This window comes from Phyllobates terribilis, unplaced genomic scaffold, assembly GCF_046119375.1.
Source record: "Phyllobates terribilis strain yellow unplaced genomic scaffold, ASM4611937v1 Scaffold_5__5_contigs__length_657084704, whole genome shotgun sequence".
Lineage (NCBI taxonomy): Eukaryota > Metazoa > Chordata > Amphibia > Anura > Dendrobatidae > Phyllobates > Phyllobates terribilis.
Genome location: NW_027362765.1, coordinates 390,171,908 through 390,198,832, shown reverse-complemented (window position 1 = coordinate 390,198,832; position 26,925 = coordinate 390,171,908). Strand labels below are relative to the sequence as shown.

General features: G+C 42.3%; 1 protein-coding gene across 3 annotated transcripts in view; it reads right to left on the bottom strand.

The window, feature by feature from the left end:
• Positions 1 to 26,925, bottom strand: part of UBTD1 (ubiquitin domain containing 1) — a 47,239-nt gene that overhangs the window by 7,064 nt on the left and 13,250 nt on the right. The window contains exon 2 of one of the 3 annotated variants that reach the window (XM_073684970.1): positions 14,984 to 15,028. The exons of the other annotated variants lie outside the window; for them this stretch is intronic. The gene's annotated coding sequence lies outside the window, so the exon portion shown is untranslated. The remainder of the gene's footprint in view (positions 1 to 14,983; positions 15,029 to 26,925) is intronic. 3 annotated transcript variants of the gene reach the window in all.

Sequence of the window (26,925 nt, the reverse complement as noted above, 5' to 3'; positions counted from 1 at the left end):
CCTTTTTATTTAGTGCTAATTTTAAAAGGTATACGAACATAATAAAAGGGTCCCTTGTTTGGGACTCCATCTGTAGGAAAATAGAGGGCTTAAAAAAAAAAAAGTTTTCTTGCCCTTACAATCCTTTCATTTAGGAAAACCGCATTATCCACACAAACATCACCACTCTTGTGGACAGGTCGTGTCAGGTATTGCAGCTCACTCTCCTATACAGCAGACCCACGATGCAAGACGCAGCCCATGCACAAATATGAGGGAGGAGAGGGAATGAAGGGATCAGTATTTTCTAGTCCCAAGTAATTTCTTCAACAAAAGTCGGCCAAACCTTTTTTAAATATATAACGATATCAAGATCTACATTTTTACATGCCGCAAAAAAACAAATACCAAGTGCTGACCTTCGTAAAATCCACAGAAGATTCAGTGTGCAGATCTCTTAGCTTTGCAAATATTCAGTACTGAACATATTTCCTCTAGTAATCATATTTTCACAGATGTTACAAAAATTGTATCATTTACAATAAAATGGCTACATCAGGTTCTTAGTCTTACGGTATTGTGCACATGCTGAGTATTTGTAGCAAATTTTCTGCAACAACAACAAAAAAAAAAAGAGTTTGCAAGAAAAATGCTGTGTATATTAAATGCGTTTTGTGTGTGTCTTTATATTAGTTTTTTTTTTTTTTTTTTTTTTAAGTGTTTAGGTTCATATTTTAGGGTTCTGGTCCGGGTCTGGGGCGAGCATTCATTCTAAGGGTCCGGGTCTAGGGCGAGCATTCATTCTAAGGGTCCGGGTCTAGGGCGAGCATTCATTCTAAGGGTCCGGGTCTAGGGCGAGCATTCATTCTAAGGGTCCGGGTCTAGGGCGAGCATTCATTCTAAGGGTCCGGGTCTAGGGCGAGCATTCATTCTAAGGGTCCGGGTCTAGGGCGAGCATTCATTCTAAGGGTCCGGGTCTAGGGCGAGCATTCATTCTAAGGGTCCGGGTCTAGGGCGAGCATTCATTCTAAGGGTCCGGGTCTAGGGCGAGCATTCATTCTAAGGGTCCGGGTCTAGGGCGAGCATTCATTCTAAGGGTCCGGGTCTAGGGCGAGCATTCATTCTAAGGGTCCGGGTCTAGGGCGAGCATTCATTCTAAGGGTCTGAATGTTCCATTTTAGGGGTCTGGTCTGAGGGTAGAATGTGTTTAGGGTGCTGACCTGGGGTCTCAATTAATTTTGCAGTCTAGTCTGGGTTTCCCATACGCAAAAAAATAAAGTCTTTATGTATATTGTCCTGCAAAGTCAACAGTCTTAATACTGGTGTTCAGTTCACACCTTCACGTGACTGCAGACCCAGGTAAGTGGACACTTAATAAAACGGAGTACCCCGGCACTACATCATGATCAGGCATCTTTCTATATAAGAGAAATGGATTTTTTGATTAGAATTGACAGCAATGAAGACCTGACAAAGGAAAAAGGGACCAAATGGGTGACCGAGTGACAGATACAGCGATCACGAGGGCGAGCATGGATGACCATAGTCTTCAGCTTCCAGTCCAGGAAACAGAAGGTAGAAGAAGTCTGGAGCAGAAATAGCAGAGATATATTTTTTCCCCCTCATTTGCCGAATCAAAATACCATTTATTAATGCTGCGGAGTATCCGATATAAGCAACCATTTCCAACAAGGCTTTGGTAATTCACATCAATGAAATCCGCTATAAGGTCTTTAGTACAGAAGGAAATTAGCTTTTTAATGCATTTTTGGGGTAAAGCACTTTATAGGGGAGGATAACTGATGGTTTTATTTCAAGCTGCGCACAGCATGAATTTACCGCTGATTCAGGGAAATCTGATGCATTTACAAGGTCGTCTAATATCATATTCCTTACCTGGGGCGACTCAGCCTATAGCAGACCTTGAACGAGAGCGCAGATACAGAATATACACACATTATTATAGTCCCATGTTAATACACCACATAGGGCAAAAAAGATTCACAATTCAGCAAATTATGATTTATACATTAGCTGGAAAAAGTTGGATATTACAATAATTTTTACATTTAGAAAAAAATTGTAAATAACTTATTTTAATTTTTTTTTTTTCTTTGCAATCTGAAAGAAAATCATACATTATTATTGTCTGCAACGAAAGAAAAATAATTTGAAAATCGTTAATCTAGTTCATTTATACCCCATCCACTTTATGGTACTGCTGTAAAGACTAGGTTAGTGTACTGCTTAATAACACACAATGGCTATTAAAGAGAACAGTTTGCTATCCTGACTTGTATGCTTTAGGCCGGGGGCAATATGGCAAAGTTGGTCCCGCATGAGTAAAGGGAATCTAAACACCAGGTTTTTGTTACCCCAACTGAGAACAGTGTGAAGAAGGGACAGAGACCCAGAATCAAGTGATGAATTACTTATTGGGCTGCTTGATGCATTTTTTTATAAAATCACCATTTTCTCTGCTGCAGATCCAGCAGTTCTCTGAATGCTGAGCCCTGTATAACCCCACCCACATCACTGATTGGCTGCTTACTGCCCATGCACAGTATATACAGAAAAGTGGGAAGGTGCTCGGACCTGCTCAGCTGGCGTGGTTGGATAGAAAAAAAATAATTTTGTGCTAACAGATTTCATTTAACCCCTTCATGCCACATGAAATACTATTACATCAGGGAGTAAGGAACAGAGCCCCCTCCACACAAGTCAGATGCCGTCTGTGTTATACATCCAACATATTAAAGAAAAAAAAAAAAATACACACACACACACACACACACACACACACACACACACACACACACACACACTTGCAGATTGTCCAGAGATTCTGTTGCAGAGCCTACTGATTCCTCGCTGCTCTCATCTAATCAGGACATAGCAAACATGGCTGGAAATGTCAGCTCAGCCAATTCCTCATTGAGGCAGGTTTCCACTGCTCAATAATTGGCTGAACAGACATTTCAAACCATGTCTGGTGTGTCAAGGATGGGACCAGTAATCACAGACCAATGGAGATTGGATGAACGCTGGAAGTGGGCGTTGGGCCTGGAGCACCATAATGTTCTAGTCAGTGACCAAACCTACTGTCACGGGTGTGTTGGAGGTGACAGACTGTCGCCCTGCAGGAGATCTCCACGTTTGGCATTGCAGACAGCTTCCTATATAGGAGGTTGTCTTTAGGACCGAGCGACTACCTCCTTCTGGCCTGGGTGTATATATACCTGGTCTCTCTAGGTGGGCGTTGCTGGCTATACTCATTTCTTTTTGGAGCTTGACTGAAGTAGCATCATGTCCTCTTTGGAGTCTTGAGGCCGTGTGCCCTGTTGGAGTTTCTTCTAAAGCCAAGTTGTAATTTCCCTGTGTTGTCTTCCCCTTTTATCTTTAGAGTGCTAGCGGAGGTTGACTAGTGCTCATCTCCTTCCACCCCCCAGGGATAGTAGGACGAGGCACGTGATCGGCGACAGCTGTGGAGGCTGTATAAGGATGGTAGGGGAAGACAGGGTGACTCTACTCCAGTTTAGGAGGTCACCACTTCCCCTTTCCCTAGGGTCTGGGCTACCTTTACCTTTCCCCCCTGTATTGCATTCACACCTGGCGTGACACCAACTGAATGACACAATTGATCCCAAGTGTCCACATATTGCTATTCCTATTCATTTTTTCTGTCAAACGGCCTACGGCTCGATCTTGAGTAATGGCAACTTGATGGATGAACGATCTGTAGGAAGATCGATTATGTGCAGCCTAGATAGGTCCACCAGGGTCTTCTCCGCCACAGTTGGGTTGCCGGTTTTCCTCTTCGCCTTCTTCTTTCCGAACAGGATGTCCTTCTCCAGTGATTGCTCTCTTTGTAGGATATGTCACTCTAAACAAGGATCACCAAGCTACGACTTTCCTACTTTGGACACATCTGGCTTGATGTGTTTGTTCTTATTGCCATCCGTGTTATTGATAACATTCTTTTCCAGAACCACATTTCGAATTAGTTGATTCTTCTTCTGTCTGGTTTCTTTATCATCCAGGTTTCCCTTCCGTATGTTACCAAAACAGATCAAACTACAGATTCCATTAAAATCCCGTGGTATATCGGGCCTTTATAATGTTTTTTTTTTCCGTCTGCAAATATCACAAAACAACCAAAGTAGACTCAAATGACAGATTGGATTTCCTCAATCTAAATCACATCGCATGTTTAGCCATAAATATAAAAATTAACATCACAATATTTATTACCCCAGGAGAGCCCGCTTCTTGCCAGTGGGTCACCTTTGGTGTCCTATGACTAGCCAACTCCAGCTGCCAAAGATCTACAGGGACACTAGAAGGGTTTCTCCGTACGTCATCCAACAGTGAAGGTTGGAAGTATATGGGCTGAAACTAGAAGCCAGGCAATTGCCAGTCTGGGTAAACAAGGTGGTGGCGCCGCGGGTGATTCTAGCTATAAAATTAATGACTTTCTAAGTATTTAAAAATAACCTGATATATTCCATATCTAGTGAAATGACAAGAGCGACAACTAGGAAGCTTGTTCAGTTCCTCGGGCTGGCCGGACACCTTTTAATCAAGAGAAATGCCTACGTCAAGTGCCTGGAAATTCAGCGAAACGACTAAATGGTTTCGTAGAAAATAGTGACAGTGGAGCTAAAAAAAATATCATTGCAGATCACATATACAGTGATATTTTAATCCAGCATCTGATCATCTAAAAAGTCTGATATTCTAGTACAGACTCAAGTTCAAAAACAAAAGAATGAACAAAGACAGAAAACTAAAATCCAAGAAAAAAAAAATACAATTTTGCTGCTTTCTTCTAGAAACAGAGCAAAACAGGAGAGGAAGGTCTCCCCTCAGCTCCATGGAAGTCTATTGTAAGGATATAAGTAAAATAGATTGATCAATCATGGGGCCCAAGGATGGTCATCAGCCATTAGAATCCTTAGCGTAATTGATTTCTGTTCTTGCAGCGCCTCTAAATGGCAGAGAGAGACATTACATGTCCAATTAAATCATAGGGTCATGGTTTTCACTCAATGCTTGTGGTTCCGAAGAGCAGGTAACCTTTCTTTGGCATAAACCTCCAATTTTGCTTACTTTATACCTAAAAGCACAGGGCAGGTCTTAGTCTGGCTAAAGGAAGCATGAGCAGGTCGCCATCCCTCTTTCCAGGGATAATAGAACTGGGTTTTCAGTTCAGGGCAGAAAAGCCACAGGCAGGAGCAATGCATGATAGGAACTGTGAGAATGTAAGTTCCTGCATCTATGGTGCTGGCAGAACAACTGATGAAGAAAAACCACCCACTCAAAAAAAAAAAAAAAAAAAAAAAAAAAAAAAAGTGAATGGCACGTTTTAGAGCATGGCATGAGAAATCGGTACAGTTCCTGGACAGATTTGATTGGTGCCATGAAAAAGAAGAAGTGAGGAGAAATCCAGCAACCACAGAAAAAAAGTGAAAAAAAGGACTAAGAGCTAGCAACTTGAAAGGTGTAGACCCGGTTTCTTTTTTTTTTCTTGTGTTTTAATTCATACCTCTGGTTTTAAATAAAACAAAAAATGTAACTTTTTTTTTTTTTTTTTTTTTTTTTCAGTTTTTTCTGCGGTTGCTGGATTTTTCCGCCACTTCTTTATTGTGGCTCTCATTGCCCAGGAACCAGCTTGAAGCTTCCTTGCACCGCGCTCATTCATGAATTTCCTACACCATTGAGCTGATGTCAGTTTTTCTCCCTTTTTGGCCAAATTCGATGGATATTTGAACCATAAGCATTTATGAGGGATGAGAGCTGCAAAACTATTCTTTTAATCCGGGTTTGGGTGACACAACAGGCACGCTTCTAATCCACGATTGCTGATCAGTCTGATGTCTATGGGTCTTCAATCATTTGAGATGGTTACTTTTACAACAGAAATGACATAAAACTGGATTTTCTGATTTAGTCTGTAATGACACTATATACATTAACATTAGATTAGAGGAGGGCACAGCAGGAGAAGAATATTTTGCCTTTACTGATGGTCCACAGCATGATTCGCTGATGGAATTAAATGCCCAAGTGAATGGAAAATGCTTTAGTTGGTTAATTCGAGAAGGGGGAAAAAAAGAAAGAAAAACAGTCATTTTATGGGATCTTGATAGCCATCAGGCAGTAAAAGCAAATTCTTAAAAAAAAAAGTGTGGATAATCCAATTTGCAAATGGACATAAAGGCATTCACCTGTGTCCCCACGGAGAGCTGTCCTACGGCAATGAAATTAGGCCACTTGCGGAAAAAGTTAAAAAGCAAATCTCAGATTTCTATCAGTTTATTAGAGAGGACAGAAAGACTATTTTCTATGACGCGCACTTTAAATTGTACAACAATATGCCCATCAAGAGTTAAATGGACAATAGTGGCGCCATTTGTGAAGAAAGTAGCCATTGTTTTTATCCTTACACAACATTCTACGTTTCATCCATTTGGGACCAAGCAAAGTATTTTCTCTAATTCCTGCACTTCAGCAGGTGTCTGGTGGTGAGTAACATTTGTAACACAAATATTTACCAGGATCATCATTGGCAAAAAGGGGGTGATAAATCCTTTATCACTGCAGAAAATTTTCAATTTTGCGCCTATATTTTTTCCTCCCCTTCTCCAAGAGCCATAACCTTATTTGTCTATCGATCTACAAAGCCGTCAACGACTTGTTATTTGTGGGATGAGTTGTAGTTTTGAATAACGTCATTTATTTTATGTATTGAAAAATGGATAAAAAAATAATAAAAAATACCAAGTATGGTGAGAAAACCCCGCAATTCTGCCATTGTCTTTTGGTTTCCGTTTTTTACGGTGCTCATTGTGCGGTAAAAATGAACTGACAATAAGATTCTCCAATTCTCCAGGTCAATATCATTAAGGAGATAGCGAAACAGGAAGTTTTTTTTTTTTTTTTCCTTTCTTTCTTATATCATAATTTTAGTGGCATAAAAATATTTTTCTTTCTACGGGACAGCGTAAGGGCTTGTTTTTTTTAGCACAGTGAGCAATTGTCTTGGACGGTGCCACTTTTTGGTGTACATACAACTTTTGATTGCTTATTAATGCAGTTTTAGGCAGAAATGAACAAAAAAAAAAAATAATTTTGAACCTCTTTTTTCCATTACAGCATTCCAATAAATATATATATATATATTTTTTTTTTATAATTTTCAGAGATTGAACCTTTACTGAAAAAAAGATACCAGATGTGCTTATGTATTTTTATTCTTTTAGAATTTTTTTGTAATTTTTCTTTCTAAGATTTGCAATTTTATTTCAACGTCACACCATTTTTTTTGGTCCTCAGAAAGGACTTGAACCTGGCTGGGTTTCTAGGAGTGCCAACACTGTGATGAAACCATGACAATCTATCAAACACCCTGGGGAAAGGAGAAGAGGGTAGATTGCGCCCAAATTGGCGTGGGTGATTAACAGCGGTATTCAAGGGGGTAAACAGCAATGATCAGTGCTAGGAGTCCTGTACGGAGTGGACCCCGTTCCCCTCTAAACACTTGTACCCGCTCCTTGTAATCGTACGTCATGTATTGGGCAGAGTCATGTCCCATCCAGGGACCGTCCACTTTTGGGCAGGGTTTGCATAAATTCTATTTAGGCCATGCTCTGAATTTTTCGGAAACAAGTCGCAGCAAAATTTGGACAATCTCTGCAAATTCCTCCACGCCAATGATTGACCAAGGCATGAGAAGGAGTGGGGCTAAAACCAGAGAACATTATGCAATGAATCGCTTGCTATAAATTAGTAGGGTGAGATAAAAAGGAGGAAATCTTGGCCTTCCAGCTATTCACCTCATATAGGGCTATTTAAAAAAGTTCTTAACCTAATTTTTTTTTAGAAAAATCAGATAGACATCACAGCCAGAGAATGATATGGCAGCTGCTTTTTCTCGTCCACTCTGTCAAAACAGCATCAACTCAGTAATAAAGCTTGGTTGCTAAGCATATGACGCGCCCCCTGGGCCATATTCTTTAGGGGGAATATCCGGAGCCGGATCAGATGGGAGTTGTAGTCTTCCGAGTGGCGGTGACCCGGTCCGTGCCCAGGGTGTCAAACTCAGTTGTATGTGGCAGTCCTACAGATGTTATTAAGTTCTTTATTGTCGACTACGCCACCCGTTGTACTGCGGTCACTATGGCCGCCGCTGCAGCAGGGTCCGCTGAGGCTGATGGTGTTGGTGCAGCTTTTGGTGGTATAACCCCCAACGGGTGGGGTATAGCCTCAGGGGGTCAGGTGCAGAGGATGGGGGTTGTGGTGGTGCAGCATAGATGTTAAAGGAAGACAGAGTCGGGTTGTGCAGTTTAGGGTATTTACTCACTGCTGATGTTCCGGTCACTCCAGCTTCAAGTGACCACCCGAGCCGTGCTGCGTCCACCAGGTCCTGGATCCAGCCAACCCCCAAGCGAGTCCGGAGCGTGACCCTGAGCTCTCCTTCTGTCCTTTCCTCTGGCCGTCCCCACTAGTGATCCACCTAGGTCCAGCTCCCTCGGGCCTTCTGTTGGGACACCCTTGGCCTTGGGTTCCCTGACCCTCCACGTGGTATGCCTTCGGGGTGGATGTGGTGGGTGGCCGTGTCAGACGCTGCCCACGGCCTCCGGTCTCTGGCTAGGGTGTGCTTTTGCCCCCACCAGTTTGGGATCCGGTACCCTAATGCCAACTCTTCACCCGCTGATGGACTTTGGGTTCTCAGAGTTCCCTTTTCTGTTTCCCCCTCTGGGTCTTTCTTGCTTTCTCCTCTCTCTCTCTCTGGGGCTTCTCTGCTCCTCTTCCTCTGCTCTGCTCTGACAGACTGACAGACTGACCCTGTTCTTTGATGGTGCCCACCTTATATACACCCTCTATGTGTGAGCTCAGGTGACCAGCACCCAATGAGCTCCTATCTTTACCCAGGCTGCTCCCCCTATCTGCCCCTACACTACTTGGGATGTACCACCCCCCTCCCACTCCAGCCAGGAACAGACTCGGTCGTACCTGCACATTTCTAAGTGGGAGTACCGTCGGTCTGCTCCTCGGAAATGGGATGTGTGTAGTGCATGCAGCCTACCGAGCTCAGTTCCACACTCCATCCTTACCCGGGAGTGGAATATCACACCTCTGGGTTGAGGTGCAATACCCCTGTAGCAGCCGAATCCTCAGGGTGCTACACATACACTGCCTAGCAACCACTGTCTGGGTCACTTTCCATGCAACCGTCCAGCCTACATCAGACTAGTCAGGCGTTTAGCTCAAGCAGTAAAGTGGTCCCGCAGGTCTCTGGACAAGGGGGGAGTCACATCACAGATTTACACAGCAGACCCCGCATTAAATATTCACAAAAAATGTCCCGAACATGTGGATATAGGCAGGGAAGGCTCCAGGTCTATGCGGGCCTTTGGGCGTCAGAATCCCAGTTTTCCTCCCTTTGCCTTCGGTTCTTCCTCCTCGCTTTATGTGAGCTATGCACTTATTTTTCTGTCAATATAGTTATTTCATGGCATGCTTTTTCTTTTTGCGGTACAAGCTGTAGTCTTTATTATGGCCATTTTGGGGACCATACGATTTTCTGTTCTCTTTTAATTAAATTTTTTTGAGAGACAAAAAAAAAAAAAAAAAAAAAAAAAAAACACAGTATTTTTTTTCAGATTTTGACATTCACCATATGGGGAATATAGGGATATATGCCCCTTTTTTTCTCGTTATCATAGTTTATCCCATATAGTGAACGACAAAAAAAAACGCGTCACATTTATTTTAAATAAAACAGGTTTATCTTAAAATAAAAATATAACAATTTTTTTTTTTTTCCATTGCCTACTACATTTTTCTGTATTAGTCTCCAGAGTTGGCTTGATCCTTAGATCACTTCAGAAGGCCCCCAGCTGCCAGGACAACGTCATCAGCATCCTATATCCAATAAGCCAATTCCGATTGCAGCAGTTAGCCTCAGGTGCCGGCTGTGCCACACAGCTGGCACCTGCGCTGTAAGTACCACACTCAGCTCCTGAGCCTGCAACATGAAAGCCGTATATACAGGGTCGAGTGGACCCCTCTGGGGTAATGGCCACAGCACTTCATGGAGTGCTGAAATCGGCCCTGGCCATTAAGCCTACACCATTTGGCCTTGAGCTATCCAATAATGTTTTTATTTTCTAGACATTTCTTTATATCACCAATGAAAAGAGCCATGTGCATGTTATTAGGGGTTAAGCAATTTTGCTTAGGGGCCTCCGCCAACCTTAATCAGACTCTGGATACAATATACAAAAATGGCAATGTAGACAAGGAAGGTCATAGCAAGGTTAGGTCACTTTTTTTTTTTTTTTTTAAAAAAGGCAATTTCTACAAAATACAACTTGTCATCGGGAGTGACACATAGGTAATGAGAACGGAGAACAGGCAATTAAAATGTGACAGCCTATTTTAGTCTTCGAGACTGGAAAACGTCAATGACAACACCTTCAAGTCAAGTGACCACTCCACATGGTGGAATGACGTCTACGGGAGCGAGGGGGAATAATACATCATATTTGTCCTTTTGTTTGAGACAGCAAAAAAAAAATATTATATTATATATATATATATATATACACATACACACATATATATGCATACACACACCGTAAGTCATTATGGAAAAATTGTAGCAACAAAAAGATTGGAATTTGGACAACGAAAATAAAAAACAATAATATTATTATTATTATTATTGATCAGCCTGAAAAAAGTTGCTTGTGATTTAAAGGGTTTATCCAATCTGTGACCTTTATGGCATGTCAAAAAGATAAGACAAATGTCCTACAGATTGCTGCATGCAATATTTTTTTTTTTAACTTTTAATAAAATTAAAAACAAAAAACAAAAACAAAGCACATGGATGACAAGTTCTTTTTCTGACCACACGCATGGTGCCGTGTTCTCAAGATATGTGGGACCTGCGCATCTACATGATATTTCTGCCCCATCCTCGCAATGAGGATAGAGGTCGCAGATGGCACAACACCACCTGCGGCCATATTGTAATTGGATTTTTGGACTCTGTACGTTTTTCTGACTAGTTGGAAGTTGTGATGAAACAGCTTCTTATCTTAATCAGCCAGACATCTTGATTTGTTACACCAAGAGAAAATACACTATTGTGTTTATGTAGCCTTGTAAATGTATGCGTTTTTCTGTGGCTGGTCAAGAAGGACAGTGACTCAGTGTTTGGGAACAACAATGTTTGTTACTATGCCAATTGCATATCATACTAAAGCCAGCTAGATGTTGATTTAAAGAGCCCTCTGCTATACCAACTATGTAAATTGATTAAATGCTCAAACAATGAGACCTGAGCCCTGTGGAATAATATCATCCCTAATCCTTGTCATGTGGACGTGTACTTGAAAGAACAAATGTGAACTATTTAAGGAACAAGGCCATTGTATAAGGTAGACTTTACAAGGAGAATCAAAGATCGGACACACTTGTCAGAACATCAGCTTGGTAGCATGGCTCAATCCAGAGAGACACAGATTTAGATTCTACAAGATTCCGGCCTAAGGGTATACAGCCCTGACTGGAAGGATACAGGTCTGCTTCATTGACCATCACAGAACTCATGGATACATTTGGGGAGACCAGGTTTGAACGATAAAGTCACCTGGCCCCATGGATAGGTTGTTTGGGGTTAACAGGTGGGACCCTCCGGTCACCTGGAACCCATGGAGACATTTGGAGAAGCCAGATTGGGACCAGCCGGTCATCTGGCCCCATGGCAACTCTCGGAGACGCCAGGGTGGGAACCTCGGGTCTCCGGGCTTTGTACATCGATGGACTGTCAGGTTCCTATGCTTGCTTCTACCTCCTCTCGGTGGGGCCTGCCAAAAGCTGGTGGGAGGGGCACTGGTTGAGGTACTTGGACCTGGAAGTCCCAAAGTACCAGTTGTTCTATCCCAGGCGGGCCAGCAGAAGGGTGAGGACTGTGTAATGTTGCACCATCTTGGGTATTTGCTGGGACGGTTCTATCGGTTTATTGCCTGTTTTGTGGTTCAATAAAGTATTGCCACGCTGTTTCACCCTCACCCTGTGTTGTCTGAGTAGTATAAGGCTGTGTGCACACGATGCGTTTTTAATGCGTTTCCGCGGCGTTTTTGCAGCTGCGGAAATGCATTAAAAACGCATGGTAGAAGGGCAGCAATGTTCCCCAATGGAAATCCGCATGTGCTGTGCCCATGATGCGGCTTTTTCCGCAGCGTAAACGCTGCGATCAAAAATCCGTAGCATGTCCATTAATTTTGCGTTTCCGCATGCGGAATTGCCTTTGCGATGCAATAAAAAACGCAAGGCAATTCCGCATGTCGAAAACGCGCGAAAAACGCTTGCGAAATTCCGCAAGCGTTTATCCAGGAAAGGACATGCGGAAATGAAGCGCAAATTTTCCGCTTCATTTCCGCAACGTGGGCACATAGCCTTACGCCCATGGAAGACCCCGGATCTTCACAGAAGGTAACAACAACTTTTGTATCGAGTCATAGCAGTGGTGCATGAGACCCTCATCTACATATGCCTTTGATACATTTGGCCCACATGTTGGGAACACTGCCTTGTGCAAAAAAATAAAATAATAAAATTGGTGTACTGAATTGGATGCACAAAATGTTTTTTTGAAGTTCCACATGGCGCCGTACATTCCCATATGAGCTGCTGCAACTTTGAGCTTTTCATTACAGTCACCAGTTTAAAAGTTTCGCTTCTTGCTTATTTTTTCCCCCCACAGAATTTTTTTTAAGCAGCTACTGACTTCTCTTGGACAGTTTGGCATCCATATAGCACCTATTGTAGAATAATAAAAAAAAATTTATAAAACAGTCAACATAAAGAAAATAAAAAATAAATAAACGGCAAACTCAGTTACAGGAACCTGTGTAGCATAACCAGTATACAGCGCACACAGTATTACGGTACATAAATATGGTCTTGCAATATGCAGCAACTTGGGAAATAGGTTGTCACAGCCTCAAGGGGTCACTCTTGCCATCTGAACACTACCAATTACTTCTCAGTGATCGTTCGTCCTTCCAATCACATATTACAAGTAGCTCAAAACCAATTAAAAAAAATAAATAATACATTATGGTGATCCTTGCTACATTACAAGTCATCTGAATGAAGCCTTAAAGGGAACTTGTCAGCAGGCAAGAATGCAAATAAAATAAAGCAAAGCGCATGACGAAGTGTAAATTTATGGACCACTTATATAAGGATTCCTTCCATGTGAATGGTCAAAGGCATTAGCAGAATGGGGTGATAGTGATGAATTTCAACCAAATCCGGTACCCTGGTTTCTGGGGTTAAGTATTTTTTTTTTTTATGCAAAACTTATTGGGGGGCAAATATTTAGAAACTTTTTGGAGTTTGGAAATCCCCATCAAAGCTTACCAAGGCCTATTCTCTGGAGGTCTGGGGAAGCTTCAACAGAACCCTGGAGATTTCCCATCTCCTCTTGAAGTCCAGGAGGTCTCCCCTTTTTCTAAAAGACTTGGCAACAAAAGCTACTTTGCCATATAACAACCCTTATAGGAAGAGTGTTTATTTCTGTATGGCTGTCACCGTCAGCTCGAAGCTGAAAGTAGCTGAGACAACCCCTTAATATAATTTGTGACTTATGGGGAGGTCTTCTGCTTGACCTTTCCATTTCAGGATTCCATTACTGTCTTGGAACTTGTAGGACCGGATAGTGGGTCAGACCAACCCAAAGTACAAGTTCCTCCAGACTGACCCCGAATACAAACAAAATAAAAACAAAAAATGGGAGAAGAATGAAATTAACAAACTCAAACAGTCCATGTTATGAATGGCAATTAAAATAAATAAATAAAAAGTTTCACTAATTTAGAATACCTACAGATTTTTGCTGCCAGTCAGTGTCACTCAGTATTGATAGGAACTGTTTAGACCGTAGAATTAATGTCAAACAATTCACTGAATTTGATTATAAAACAGAAAATGTCTTCTAAATATTAATTCCAAAAGGAAGATTCACGGGAGATCGGATGTATGAAAATATACCAAAGGAGAGGCGAACTTAAAGGGAATTTCTCATTTTAAAAATTCAATTTAGAAAAATGATATTAAATAAATAGAGTGTTACCCCTGGAAAAATCAATGATACTCCTAGGTTACTGAATTCTATAAAAACAATGGAACACAAGAGCCAGCACTCTGTTAGTACTGAAGAAAAATGAAACATTACAGTACAGGTACTCTAGTAGTTATATTCTAGTACGTAGAGGCAGTATTATAGTAGTTATATTCTTGTACACAGGGGCAGTATTATAGTAGTTATATTCTTATACATAGGAGCAGTATTATAGTAGTGATATTCTTATACATAGGAGCAGTATTATAGTAGTGATATTCTTGTACATAGGAGCAGTATTATAGTAGTTATATTCTTGTATATAGGGGCAGTATTATAGTAGTTATATTCTTGTACATAGGGGCAGTATTATAGTAGTTATATTCTTGTACATAGGGGCAGTATTATAGTAGTTATATTCTTGTACATAGGAGCAGTATTATAGTAGTTATATTCTTGTACATAGGAGCAGTATTATAGTAGTTATATTCTTGTACATAGGAGCAGTATTATAGTAGTTATATTCTTGTACATAGGAGCAGTATTATAGTAGTTATATTCTTGTACATAGGGGGCAGTATTATAGTAGTTATATTCTTGTACACAGGGGGCAGTATTATAGTAGTTATATTCTTGTACACACGGGGCAGTATTATAGTAGTTATATTAGTGTACATAGGGGCAGCATTATAGTAGTTATATTCGTGTACATAGGGGGCAGTATTATAGTAGTTATATTCTTGTACTAGTAGTTATTGTAGTGACATAGTGATAAAGTTCTAATTTATAAGGGAATTATCAAAGTGAAATACAAATCACCAGTATGTCAGGAGAAGACCTGAACACGTGTTAAAATCAGCTTACCAAGTCAGGAATTAGCTCAGCATGCTGGTCACTTCTCTATCTCTTCTGGCAGGTTATATCAGGTGCATTACCCAGTAGAAGGCAACATAGACCACAGGCGAGAGATCCACCCAGTATAAGGAGAGATCCATAAATTGCAATTATAAAAGATTGAGGAGGAGAAAAAAATAATTGGTTGATATTTAATTTATCATGTAATCATTTTATGCTTACAAGAATCACTGATATAAACAGGTTTTGAAGAGACCGGACTTAGAATTTTGCCGGTCAACTCATATGGACGCATTTAGATTTTTTTTGACTTTGCAAAATAAAAAAAAATAAAAAAAGAACAAAAACAAAACACATAACTGGCAGCTGTGAGATAAGGTGCAGCACTGTCCTGAGAGAAAGGCAGAAATATTATCTGATCTTCTCTCACAGTAGAGATCACATTACCTTGCACTCGCATGCATTATTTATAGCAATGGGGGCTGCAACACCAGGAGTTGTATCAACTCCCACTGCATCAGGAGCACCTGCAGTCTGAACCTCAGTCTATGAGAGGTGGAAAGAATGGTCAGCGAGTGTATAAAACATGGCAATATCCTTCAGAAGCAAGAAGAAAAAAAAAAGGTGCAATACTTTCTACTCTATATGGTTGACCTTGGAAAACCAGGTTATTAGAAGCAGATTTCCCAGCTCCTCATATTAAGCCTTTTTTGGCTTCAGTGTAAGTGCAGCAATCCCAAACTTACCATGATGGAAGTTGGCTCTCTATGCATCAACTTAGTGAGTTTGTCCTTATACACAACTTTGAAACTGAATTTGCAGAAACGCAGTTTAAAGCATGGTGGAGAGACAGATCAGTAATCCTAATCTATTATGTGACAAAACTTGCAGTTAATATATGAATATAATAATAAATATTATTATTATTAATAATGGATTCTCAAAAAAAAAAAAAAAAATCACTTTTGCAATTTACTGCTCATTAAAGGGGTTGTCCAGGGCTTTAACACTTTAGACCTTTCCTTAGTATAGGTCCATCAATGTCTGATTTGGTGGGGATGCAACACCCAGCACCCCCACAGATCAGCTGTTCCCGGTGTCGGCCAGAACTGCTCAATTACGGAGCTGCACAGCTCCATTGAAAGAATAGTCTCCGCGACCGGGTACTGCACATCCGCCCCCTATTGATTTGAATAGGTGGCAGATATGCAATACCCGGCCGCTGCCACTATACAGTTGATGGAGCTGTACAGCTACATAGCTGAGCAGTTCCAATCGCCGACACCAGGACACCAAATCAGACATTGATGACCTATCCTAAGGAAAGGCCATCAGTGTTAAAATCCAGTACAAACCCTTTAAATCTTGCAACAGTTCTTGAGATTTTAACACGTGTTTACAGATCGCAGCCAAGGAGACCGACCACCGCTGTTGTGTAGTATGTGAGCACTGAAGCTGGTCAGAATTAGTAGGCAACAGCCAAAACCAGCAATTCTGGCTTCAAAACAGTGCTCACAAGCTCAATGGAAAAGAGCTAGTAAGCACTGCAGATGTTTTGCTGTATACCAGCAGTGGTCGTTCTCCAAGGTAACAAGCTGTAGGTAAAATAAAAAGGTGTTAATATTTCAAGAAAGGAGGAACATTTGAATACAATAATACATTGCTAATTTGCCTGTATTCACCACAATACCCATTTTTGAAGATGGGAATAACTCTTTAAGGCCATTTGGTCCTTCTAACAGACGCCAACCAATCGATAGTTCTGCTGACGGATCTTTTTCCCCGATTTCCCCATACACAGGGACACTTGGGCGACCTCTTGAGACTCCTCTGTCCATGGAGGGGAAAAAAAAGGGGGGGGGGTCTCAACCACTGGATTACCAACAGCCTGGATCCTTATATCCCCCAACATAATCTGTCGGGGCAAGAGTCGGGAGACATCCATACACATTAGATGGTTGGATAATCTCGTAGCTATCGACAGATTCAGCAACCTTTAGCTTAATATGCGAAGTAGCTTTAAGCCGTATACAATGATTAGAATTGTTTTAACATGACAACCCCTTTTTTAAAAAACACATGCCTCACCACTTAGCACCCTCAGGAACGGGGGAGATACCAAGGGAGAAACTTAGTAGTAATTTTTTGCTACAGACATTTTTTGTTTCATCAGCCACCACTAGAGGGAGCTTCCTGCATACTGTTATACACTGAACAACTTTGTAGTGAGCTCCCTCTAGTGGCAGTTGTAGAAAGCCATTTTATTGGCTTTATAATATTTATGGAAACCAGAAGTCTCACACCCCCACACCATCAAACTTGGATTGGTCAAGTTGGATTTTTACATGTCACAAATGATTGTTTTTTCAAGGAGAAATGTAACACCCATGTAGAACATGCAAACAATGCTTGAAGAATCCTGCATGACAATGGGTGGCCAAATTATAGGTGTGATTCACAGCTACCTAATGCCTATGGCATCCAAGTCACGTCATGTATTCACATTTCCGGGTTTCTTTCTATAGATTTCTGTAGTTCACATAGTTCAAGAAAAATTAGAAACCTTTTATGATGCGGAGTGTAGTGTAGCTCGGCGGTATCATATCTCGCTCGGCGGTATCATCTCTCACACGACAGGCTTAGATACACTAGTTTATGGAAATTATTACAGTCAATGCCCTTGGTACTTACATAGAATGGAAAAAATGTTGTAGTTCTTGGAGCCAGATAGGCTTATCAGTGCCCAAGAAATAAGACCACCCAAACAGATTGGATGCCCGAAGAGCAATCTTGGGTGCATTGGTGGCCCAAAGGGTCGGAGAAGCAGCTTCACGAAGACGACCGCAAGAGTTTTCTTGAAGCGGCTTTTCCTGGAAAAAAGTGATGGCTGCGTCGGCATCGAACTGATCCCATGTCAAATGTCTTGACTTTTTGGCTGGGAATGGTCTAAAGAAGGTGGTGGTGGTTGGTGCCAAGAATCCTATCGCAGATAGGGGAGGCTCCTAGCCATCTTACAACTAGACAAAAGGACTGCCAGAAGAGGGAGAGGGCATGACTGATCTCTCACAAGAGAGATTAAAGGGAAAGGTGTGATCTTTCATTGTAATCATGTCTGTGATGACAATGAGACTAATGAAAAGTCTTCCGTAAAGAACAGCAAGCCCAATATTAGGTCTGGAGGCCAGAGTGAAAACTTCATGATTTCTTTTTTTATTATTAATTTAAATAAATAGTGACAAGGAAAATTGAAAAAAAAAAGCAGTTAAGATAAAAGGGAATCGGGCATTTGAATTTAAACAACCCTTTTACATCTCGACCCCAATGTTTGGTAGGAAAGAGTTGGGAGGCTACCATACAGACAGCCAACTTTAGTTGGTGTAAGAGGGGCGCCTTAGCAATTCTTTATGACAAAAATTCCCAATTAGCATGGTCCATTGGATGATGTATTACAGCATTATTGCATTAAAAATCCTGCAATGTGGCAGCAACCAGTGCACAAAGTACATGTGGTTCTTTCTATAGAATCCATCCCTCTTGCACATGTTGAGGATGTGACTATTGCAGACAATTCGCCATTCTATGCAATCACTCGTTATTAAAAAAAAAAAAAAAGGTGTGAACTATCTGAATACTAATAACGAGATTGAAAGGGGTTTTCTGGTTTTGGAAAACCCCGGACTGCAGTGGAGGTCAGCGGCTTGTGCCCTCTCAGTCTTGTTTTTTTTTATTTTTAACAAAAACTGCAGCCGAGAATGAAGGGTTTTCCCCGAAACCAGAAAACCCCTTAGTTTCACAAAAATAATAATTTAAAACAGAAATAGATTAGATACTGTTGAGAGGGCATTTACAGTATGTGTTTTCAATGGAGAGAGTGGAGAAAAGTTGCTTCCAGGGCTGTTTGGCAGCAGCTTTCTCCTCAAAAAAATAAAGGGATCGGGTGCTGAAATTCTAATTGCCCGAACCTTCTCTCCCAAACATCATCTGGTGTGGGACAGTTGGGAGGACCCCATACACATGTGATGGTTGGGTGGTTCTGGTTAAGTTGGTGGGTTCAGCTAGGGGACATTAATGACCAGCTGAAGTCTTGCAAAATCCTAAAGGGTAAAGGTAGCTTCATGACAAGCATTCAGATCAGGAGAAGCTTCCAACAACCCTCTCCCCCACCAAGGGGTGAATATTTGGGAGGGAGAATGAACATTGGGCACAACGGAAGGTCTACAATGGCCAGCACATAAAAGGTACTCAATTAAAAATTGCAATGTATTCATACATTTATTTAACTATACGGTAAATTCTCGCTCAGTGTTCAGACCCTAAATCCTAGCAGACAGCGAGCTGAACCCGGGGAGACGTTCTGTTTTGAAAGCGGCTTTTTCAACCAGATACCTGTAGAATTTATAGCCGACATGTGAGCATTGTAACAGCGTTCACAACACAACAATATAATTATATATAATTATAGGATCACTAAATTAGTCACCTGGGCATCAACTTGGAAAACATAGTAAACCATCAGCTTAGTGTTGGTACTATGCACTAGACAGATTTTAATTCAGAAGAGATCTGTCTTATTTGTAATAATATAACATTTATATGATAATTGCTGTGTTCTAGTTATGGCTCTCAATGTCAAAAGAGTCCTGTGTATAGGAGAAGTATTATAGTAGTTATATTCTTGTGCATAGGGGGCAGTATTATAGTAGTTATATTCTTGTACATAGGAGCAGTATTATAGTAGTTATATTCTTGTACATAGGGAGCAGTATTATAGTAGTTATATTCTTGTACATAGGGGGCAGTGTTGTAGTAGTTCTACTCTTGTATATAGATGGCAGTACTATATTTAATGGCCTGTGACGTAGCTATATGTAAACAGACCAGCGCTATATAAATATGGCTTTAGTGTGGTGTTCTCTTTTGTGTTGCTTAGGTTCTGTCATGAGCAATTAACAGGCTATGACCGGGTGCTGCACATAATGAAATCTATCCGTATGTGGACTCTGTTCTTACTTGTGTTTAATGTACTCTAGAAGGTAAGAGCAGCGCGTACCGGTGTGTACCTGTCTGGTGAAGGCCACAAGATCACTATGTTATCACAAAACAATGAGGAAAAAGAAAAATACCCATGAGAATGACAGGACGCTACAGAATTGACAGGGTATTTTCTAGTCTGAACCGAATACTGATATTTTAGGCACAGCCGTCATCCTGGCAGCTGTCTTCCAGTTCACCGTACACTGGTGCCTTTTGCAGCTTCACCAAGTCCTGCTCAACCCACTGTCAGAGGAGACATCAGTTTAGCTGCGGTGCACACATTATATTAATTGGCAAAGCAGTGGGCCCGCCCAGATTTATACAATTTTGTTAGAGGACTGATCTTTAAAGGTGGTCCTCAACTTCGGACAATCCTACATGTTAGAATTGACTCTGTACAGTAACCGGATCAGAGTGTCCTCCTGCAAAAAACTCCAATCTGTGGGGACACCTGGCAGCAAGTGTTTAATTTACCTGGAGTGCGATCACAGGATAAATGAAGCCTTGCACAGTGTCCAGTCCCATCAATGGGCTGTCTGTGTAATGTAGGACAGTACAGGTCTTACAAAGCAAGAGATTCTCTTTATGAAAACACCCTCAACACTGGCTAAGGGTGAGGATCCTGAACGCGGTACATGCTCCATTAAAGGTTTATTCCCAAAATCATAAGTTATCCCCTTTACATAGTATAAGGAGTAAACTGCTGATTGATGGAGGTCCAAATGCGGAAGTCCTCTGTAACCCAAAGAACCGGGCTTTGCCGGCCATTTTGAATGGAGCAGTGGTGATCATACTCAGCCTCCACTCCATTCATTGTCAATGGCGCTGCCAGGCCAGCCAGTTACAGAGCTCAGCTTTCTCCAACAGTCCAATAGATAAGAACAGAGAGCACCCCCGCTCTATTCAATAGATCATTCACAGAGCCCCGATCTCGGGATTGCTTGGGGGTCCCAGTAATCAGATCCCTTATTTTAAGGATAGGGAATAACCCTTTAACACAAACCATTTTTCAGAAAATAATTTTCTCTCAGCTGGAGAACCACTCAACGATGCTGTGATATAGTTTAGGATATTCTCACAGGTTTATCATAGGCAATCCTCAGTTGTAGGCTTGACTTGAAACCTTTTAGGACAAGTAGACAAGAGTAAAATAAAATTTGCATTGCTTATCTTTTTTAATCTAGAGTTAAAACCTGTATAAGACTCCAGAGCTGAAATACAATTTCCTGGTAGTCAATGAAAACAGTCAACTAGCTTTGTAGCAGCTAAGCTTTTGTAATTGAAAGTGATAGCCAACATGTGATGATAACTGTACAGTACCTGGAGAGTGATAGCCAACGTTCCCAACATGTGATAACTGTACAGTACCTGGAGAGTGATAGCCAACGCTCCCAACATGTGATAACTGTACAGTACCTGGAGAGTGATATCATCACATGTTGGGAACGTTCGCTAACTGTACAGTGCCTGGAGAGTGATAGCCAACGTTCCCAACATGTGATAACTGTACAGTGCCTGGAGAGTGATAGCCAACGTTCCCAACATGTGATAACTGTACAGTACCTGGAGAGTGATAGCCAACGTTCCCAACATGTGATAACTGTACAGTACCTGGAGAGTGATAGCCAACGCTCCCAACATGTGATAACTGTACAGTGCCTGGAGAGTGATAGCCAACGCTCCCAACATGTGATAACTGTACAGTACCTGGAGAGTGATAGCCAACGTTCCCAACATGTGATAACTGTACAGTACCTGGAGAGTGATATCATGACATGTTGGGAATGTTGGCTATCACTCTCCAGGTACTGTACAGTTATCACATGTTGCGAAAGTTGGCTAACTGTACAGTACCTGGAGTAAAGAGGATACTTCCCAGATATTACCAGAACAAACTGCATGCATTGACCTAGCAGGGGAGATAGAGATTTCAGCTCTGAACCCTTCATAATTATGAATGCAGCTCTTCAGCTAATAGAAACTGCAACTCAAGAATCAAGATAAATTAAGCAAACTACTTACAAAGTTTCTCAATAACTCCTGATGCAAGATATGAAATGGAACTCAAAAGTTTGGCCTATGCTAATATTTTTAATAGTTTGGCAATAGAAACAAAAAAAGAAAAAAAAAAAAGTCGCTTAAAAGGAAAGACAAAAAAACAGTAAAGCCCAAAAATTAAGAGATGAAATTAGAAGCCAGCCGTACCATTATGTGTATCCTCTCTTATCTATGTAATTAAGGATGATGATGCCGCGGTGCGCTTAGCCCCTATCCAGAGGCATCAGCCTCCTTCAGGCCGTCTGCGCAAGAACAATTGAAATTGAGAAGTGCTTATTACTGCAGTTACTGTAACAAGCGAATCCTCTCCCCCCCACCACCCCGGCCAACAAAGGGAAAGAGGACACCTTAAATAGCAGGATTTCTATGAATTAAACACAACCCTTAGCTCCATATCACTGCAGTCTGGCTCTACCTAGTTGTGCATCTGAGCACATTACTTTTTGCCTATTTTCAAAGTTAAGAAGTTATGTAAATCCTCAAATTGTCCTCTTCTGTCACGAAGCCGCTGCGGACTGAGACACAGACTAGTCGGACATGTTGGTCCCTGGTGGCTTCTCCCTGCCCGCTGCCCTGGAGTGACAGGTCTCTGCCTACATGCGCACTATCAGTCACTATCAGCAGAAGGGGGAAAATCCGCCAGGGACGCGCCTGTCTGACTACTCAGACTAGACTCTTGCACGGACAATCACCCATCAAAAAGATTCTCAGGGATCTAGTTCTATGGTCATGGAACAAGATCCCTGAGAACTTCTTCCTATCTGTTGGCATCCTTGGCGCCTCTTCCTATACATAGTCAGAATTGGCAACATCTTTGAGGTGAGATGCAAGCATGACGCCGGAGGATTGCAGTGCTCTGGTCCGGCAGTCATGGACCACCATCGTGGCCTGTGGACCAGGTACCTGCGAATCATTTTTTTTTTTTGCTCCACTCTACTTCTAAATAATAAACCTGGGCATTTTATACAGCGATTTTTTAATCGTTGGTTCCAGCATGGCTGCTTGTCAGAAGCCTTAGAAAGTTGGACGACTACACTTTGGGGTCTTAAATAGTAGCCAAAATGACCCAGATTTCGTAAGAACAGACGTAATTCGCAACTCTGAGACGCAGAAATAGGTAATAATTACAAAATTTTAATTAAAGCAGTGAAATTGTATTTACAAAACTGTAAAAAAAATAAAATTACCAGTGCCTGTACACGCTTTTAATGATCTGATGTACAGGCTCATCTCACTAAATTAGAAGATTATCAGAAAGTTAATTTATTTCAGTTCTTCAATACAAAAAGTGAAACTCCTATATTATATAGAGTCATTACACACAGAGTGATCTATTTCAAGTGTTTATTTCTGTTAATGTTGATGATTATGGCTTACAGCCAATGAAAACACAAAAGTCATTATCTCAGTAAATTAGAATACTTTATAACAGCTTGAAAAATGTTTTTAAAATCCGAAATGTTGTCCTACTGAAATGTCTGTTCAGTAAATGCACTCAATACTTGGTCGGGCTCCTTTTGCATCAATTACTGCATCAATGCGGCAATGTGGCATGGAGGCGATCAGCCTGTGGCATGGAGGGATCAGCCTGTGGCATGGAGGGATCAGCCTGTGGCATGGAGGCGATCAGCCTGTGGCATGGAGGCGATCAGCCTGTGGCATGGAGGCGATCAGCCTGTGGCATTGCTGAGGTGTTATGGAAGCCCAGGTTGCTTTGATAGCAGCCTTCAGCTGGTCTGCATTGTTGGGTCTGGTGTCTCTCATCTTCCTCTTGACAATACCCCATAGATTCTCTATAAGGTTAAGTGCCCACGTAGCGTTTTTGTAGCGTTTTTATTGCCGCGAAAACGCTTGTAAAACAGTCTGCCATGCAAAGCAATGTGAATTTGGATGTGCTGTGCACATGATGCGCTAATTTGCATTGCGTTGCAAAACGCAGCATGACCATTTCTACTGCAATTACGCTGCAAATTTGCGGCCATTGAGGAACATTGAAACGCAGCAAAACCGCAGGTATATGTGGATTTGCTGCGTTTCAATTAAAATCTATGGCCACGAATTTGCAGTGTAATCGCGGTGCGTGTGGTACCCAGGATGAAAAGGAGACTACAACTCCTCTTCATCCCGGCTACCACGCGGTGAAAAAAAGAAATAAAAAAGTTAAAAATTAACAAAACCTGTATATTCACCTCTCCGGCGGCCCCGGCCACGTCCTCTCTGCTTGGCGTCCCGCGGTGTACTGTCAGGACCTGCGGTGACGTCATTTAGTCACCTGATGGTCACGCGACCGCTGACGTCGGCGGTCAGGTGATGGTCGAGTGACCATCAGCTGACTAAATGACGTCACCGCAGGTCCTGACAGTACACTGCGGGACGACAAAGAGAGAGGACGTGGCCGGAAGCAGACTGGAGGACACCGGAGAGGTGAGTATACAGGTTTTTTTGGGGTTTTTTTTTTTTTTTACTATAGATGCTGCATTTAAAGCATCAGTTGTTCACACATTATAAATCCATGCCGGTTGCATAGATTTATATTGTGTAACCAACTTGTCAAGCACTTTTCCAAGTGATGCTCAAAATCGCTTGGAAAACTGCTTAAAAAAACACATGCGAAAACACTTCTCTCTGGCAGAAAAAAACGCATGTAAATCTGCATGCGTTTTTTTCTGCCAGAGAGGCAAAAATGCTCTGCATCAAATCTGCTACGTGGGCACATAACCCCATAGAGAATCTATTAGGCTAAGGTCAGGCGAGTTTGCTGCCAATCAAGCACAGTGATACTGTCAGGGGCGTACATAGGAATCATGGGGCCCCATAGCAGAAGTTCTAATTGGGCCCCCCCCCCCCCCCCCTTAAAAAAAAAAAAAAAAATCCCCCCCATAAGGTATGATGCCAACAAAAGTGCCCCCCCCCCCCAAACACAGTGATACGCCCAAGTTGAATTCCTCCACATGCGCAGTATAATGACCCTACTGTACCCCATCTCAACTCCCAGGGCAAAGTATGCTGACCCCAACACAGTATGATCCCCTAACTGTGACCCCCTAGAGCTAGAGAGGATGGTAGGTAATAAGGGAGGGTGTTATACATAATAAAAGATGAAACTATATAACTAAGGACAACGCTATACATAATAAGTGAGTACACTAAATACTAAGGGACTGTGCTATACATAAGTGAGTACACTATATTCTAAGGGACTGTGCTATACATAATAAGTGAGTACACTATATTCTAAGGGACTGTGCTATACATAATAAGTGAGTACACTATATACTAAGGGACTGTGCTATACATATTAAGGCTACATTCTTGTATCTGTGTGTAGTGTCAGTGTGCTGCCCTATTTTACAGACATATTGAGCATGTCCTATTCTAATCCTCAAAATCGGATCAGAACAGGACATTCTCTGACCCTCTTAGATCTCATTCTCAGATCTGTGATTTTCATGGATGTGTGAATGGATCTATAAAACTCTACGAGTCCATGGACCATTCGATAAAAAAATCTGGACATTTCTCACACAAATGTGAGAATGCAGCCTAAGGGATTTTACAGACAGCATTACCACTCCAAGTCACACAATGCAGATACAGAATAATATTTACATCCAGGCACTTACCGCTGACGTCTCATCTGATCAGAGCCGGTTTCTGCTGTTTCTTCTCCATCTGGTCAGACCTTCATGTCGACATCTCCCAGCCACGACTCGTCTTGTCACGATGATCTCCAGCCTAGAAAATAACAAGGTCACATATACTGTATATACACACACGTATCTCCCCCACACTGCGCCCCTGAATAGAGATATGTACCCCCCACGATTAATATACTATTAGCCACTTAGAAATCAAAATGTAAACTGATAAGCAGCACTGTGCCCCCCATTAACTATAATCTCCTCCAGCCAATAATATAAATTATTCAGCCTCTGTGACTCTCCCCAATTAACTGTAAGGCTATGTGCACACGGAAAACATACAAGGCTTTACAGTACAAGCAAAGTGAATCCTCCATAATTGCTCGCTCCCAGCACCCCCATCATTGCTCGCTCCCAGCACCCCCATCATTGCTCGCTCCCAGCACCCCCATCATTGCTCGCTCCCAGCACCCCCATCATTGCTCTGTCCCCATTGCCACCAGCCCCATCATTGCTCTGTCCCACCACCCCCATCATTGCTCTGTCCCCATTGCCACCAGCCCCGTCACTGCTCTGTCCCCATTGCCACCAGCCCCGTCACTGCTCTGTCCCCATTGCCACCAGCCCCATCATTGCTGTCCCCATTGCCACCAGCCTCATCATTGCTGTCCCCATTGCCACCAGCCCCATCATTGCTGTCCCCATTGCCACCAGCCCCATCATTGCTGTCCCCCACCTCCCCTCATTCTCCTGTTACTCTCCCCAGCATTTCAGTAACAAAAAAAAAAAAAATACAACTTACCTCTCAGCCCGCTCCCCTGCAGCATCCTCCTCGTTCCCGGCAACTTTCTCCCTGACGTAGGCGCACGCTGCATGACGACGTCATCAAGCTGCGTGCGTCTGTGTTTAGGAGGAAGCGCCAGTCAGAGGACGGATCCCGCTGCGGATCCCTCCAGCTCCGCAGCGGATCGCTCCCTGCCCGCCGCTCAATATTAGCCGCCCGGCAAGGGCCCCCCTGACCCTCCAGGCCCCGGTGCAGCTGCACCGGCGGTATGTCCGCCCCTGGACTGCTATGGGGCCCCCCCCCCGGCTCACGGGCCCCATAGCAGTCGCGTGGTCTGCCGCCATTGGCGGTACGCCACTGGATACTGTTGTGTGTAAACCAGGTATTGGTACTTTTTGGCAGTGTGGACAGGGGCCAAGTCCTGCGGGAGAATG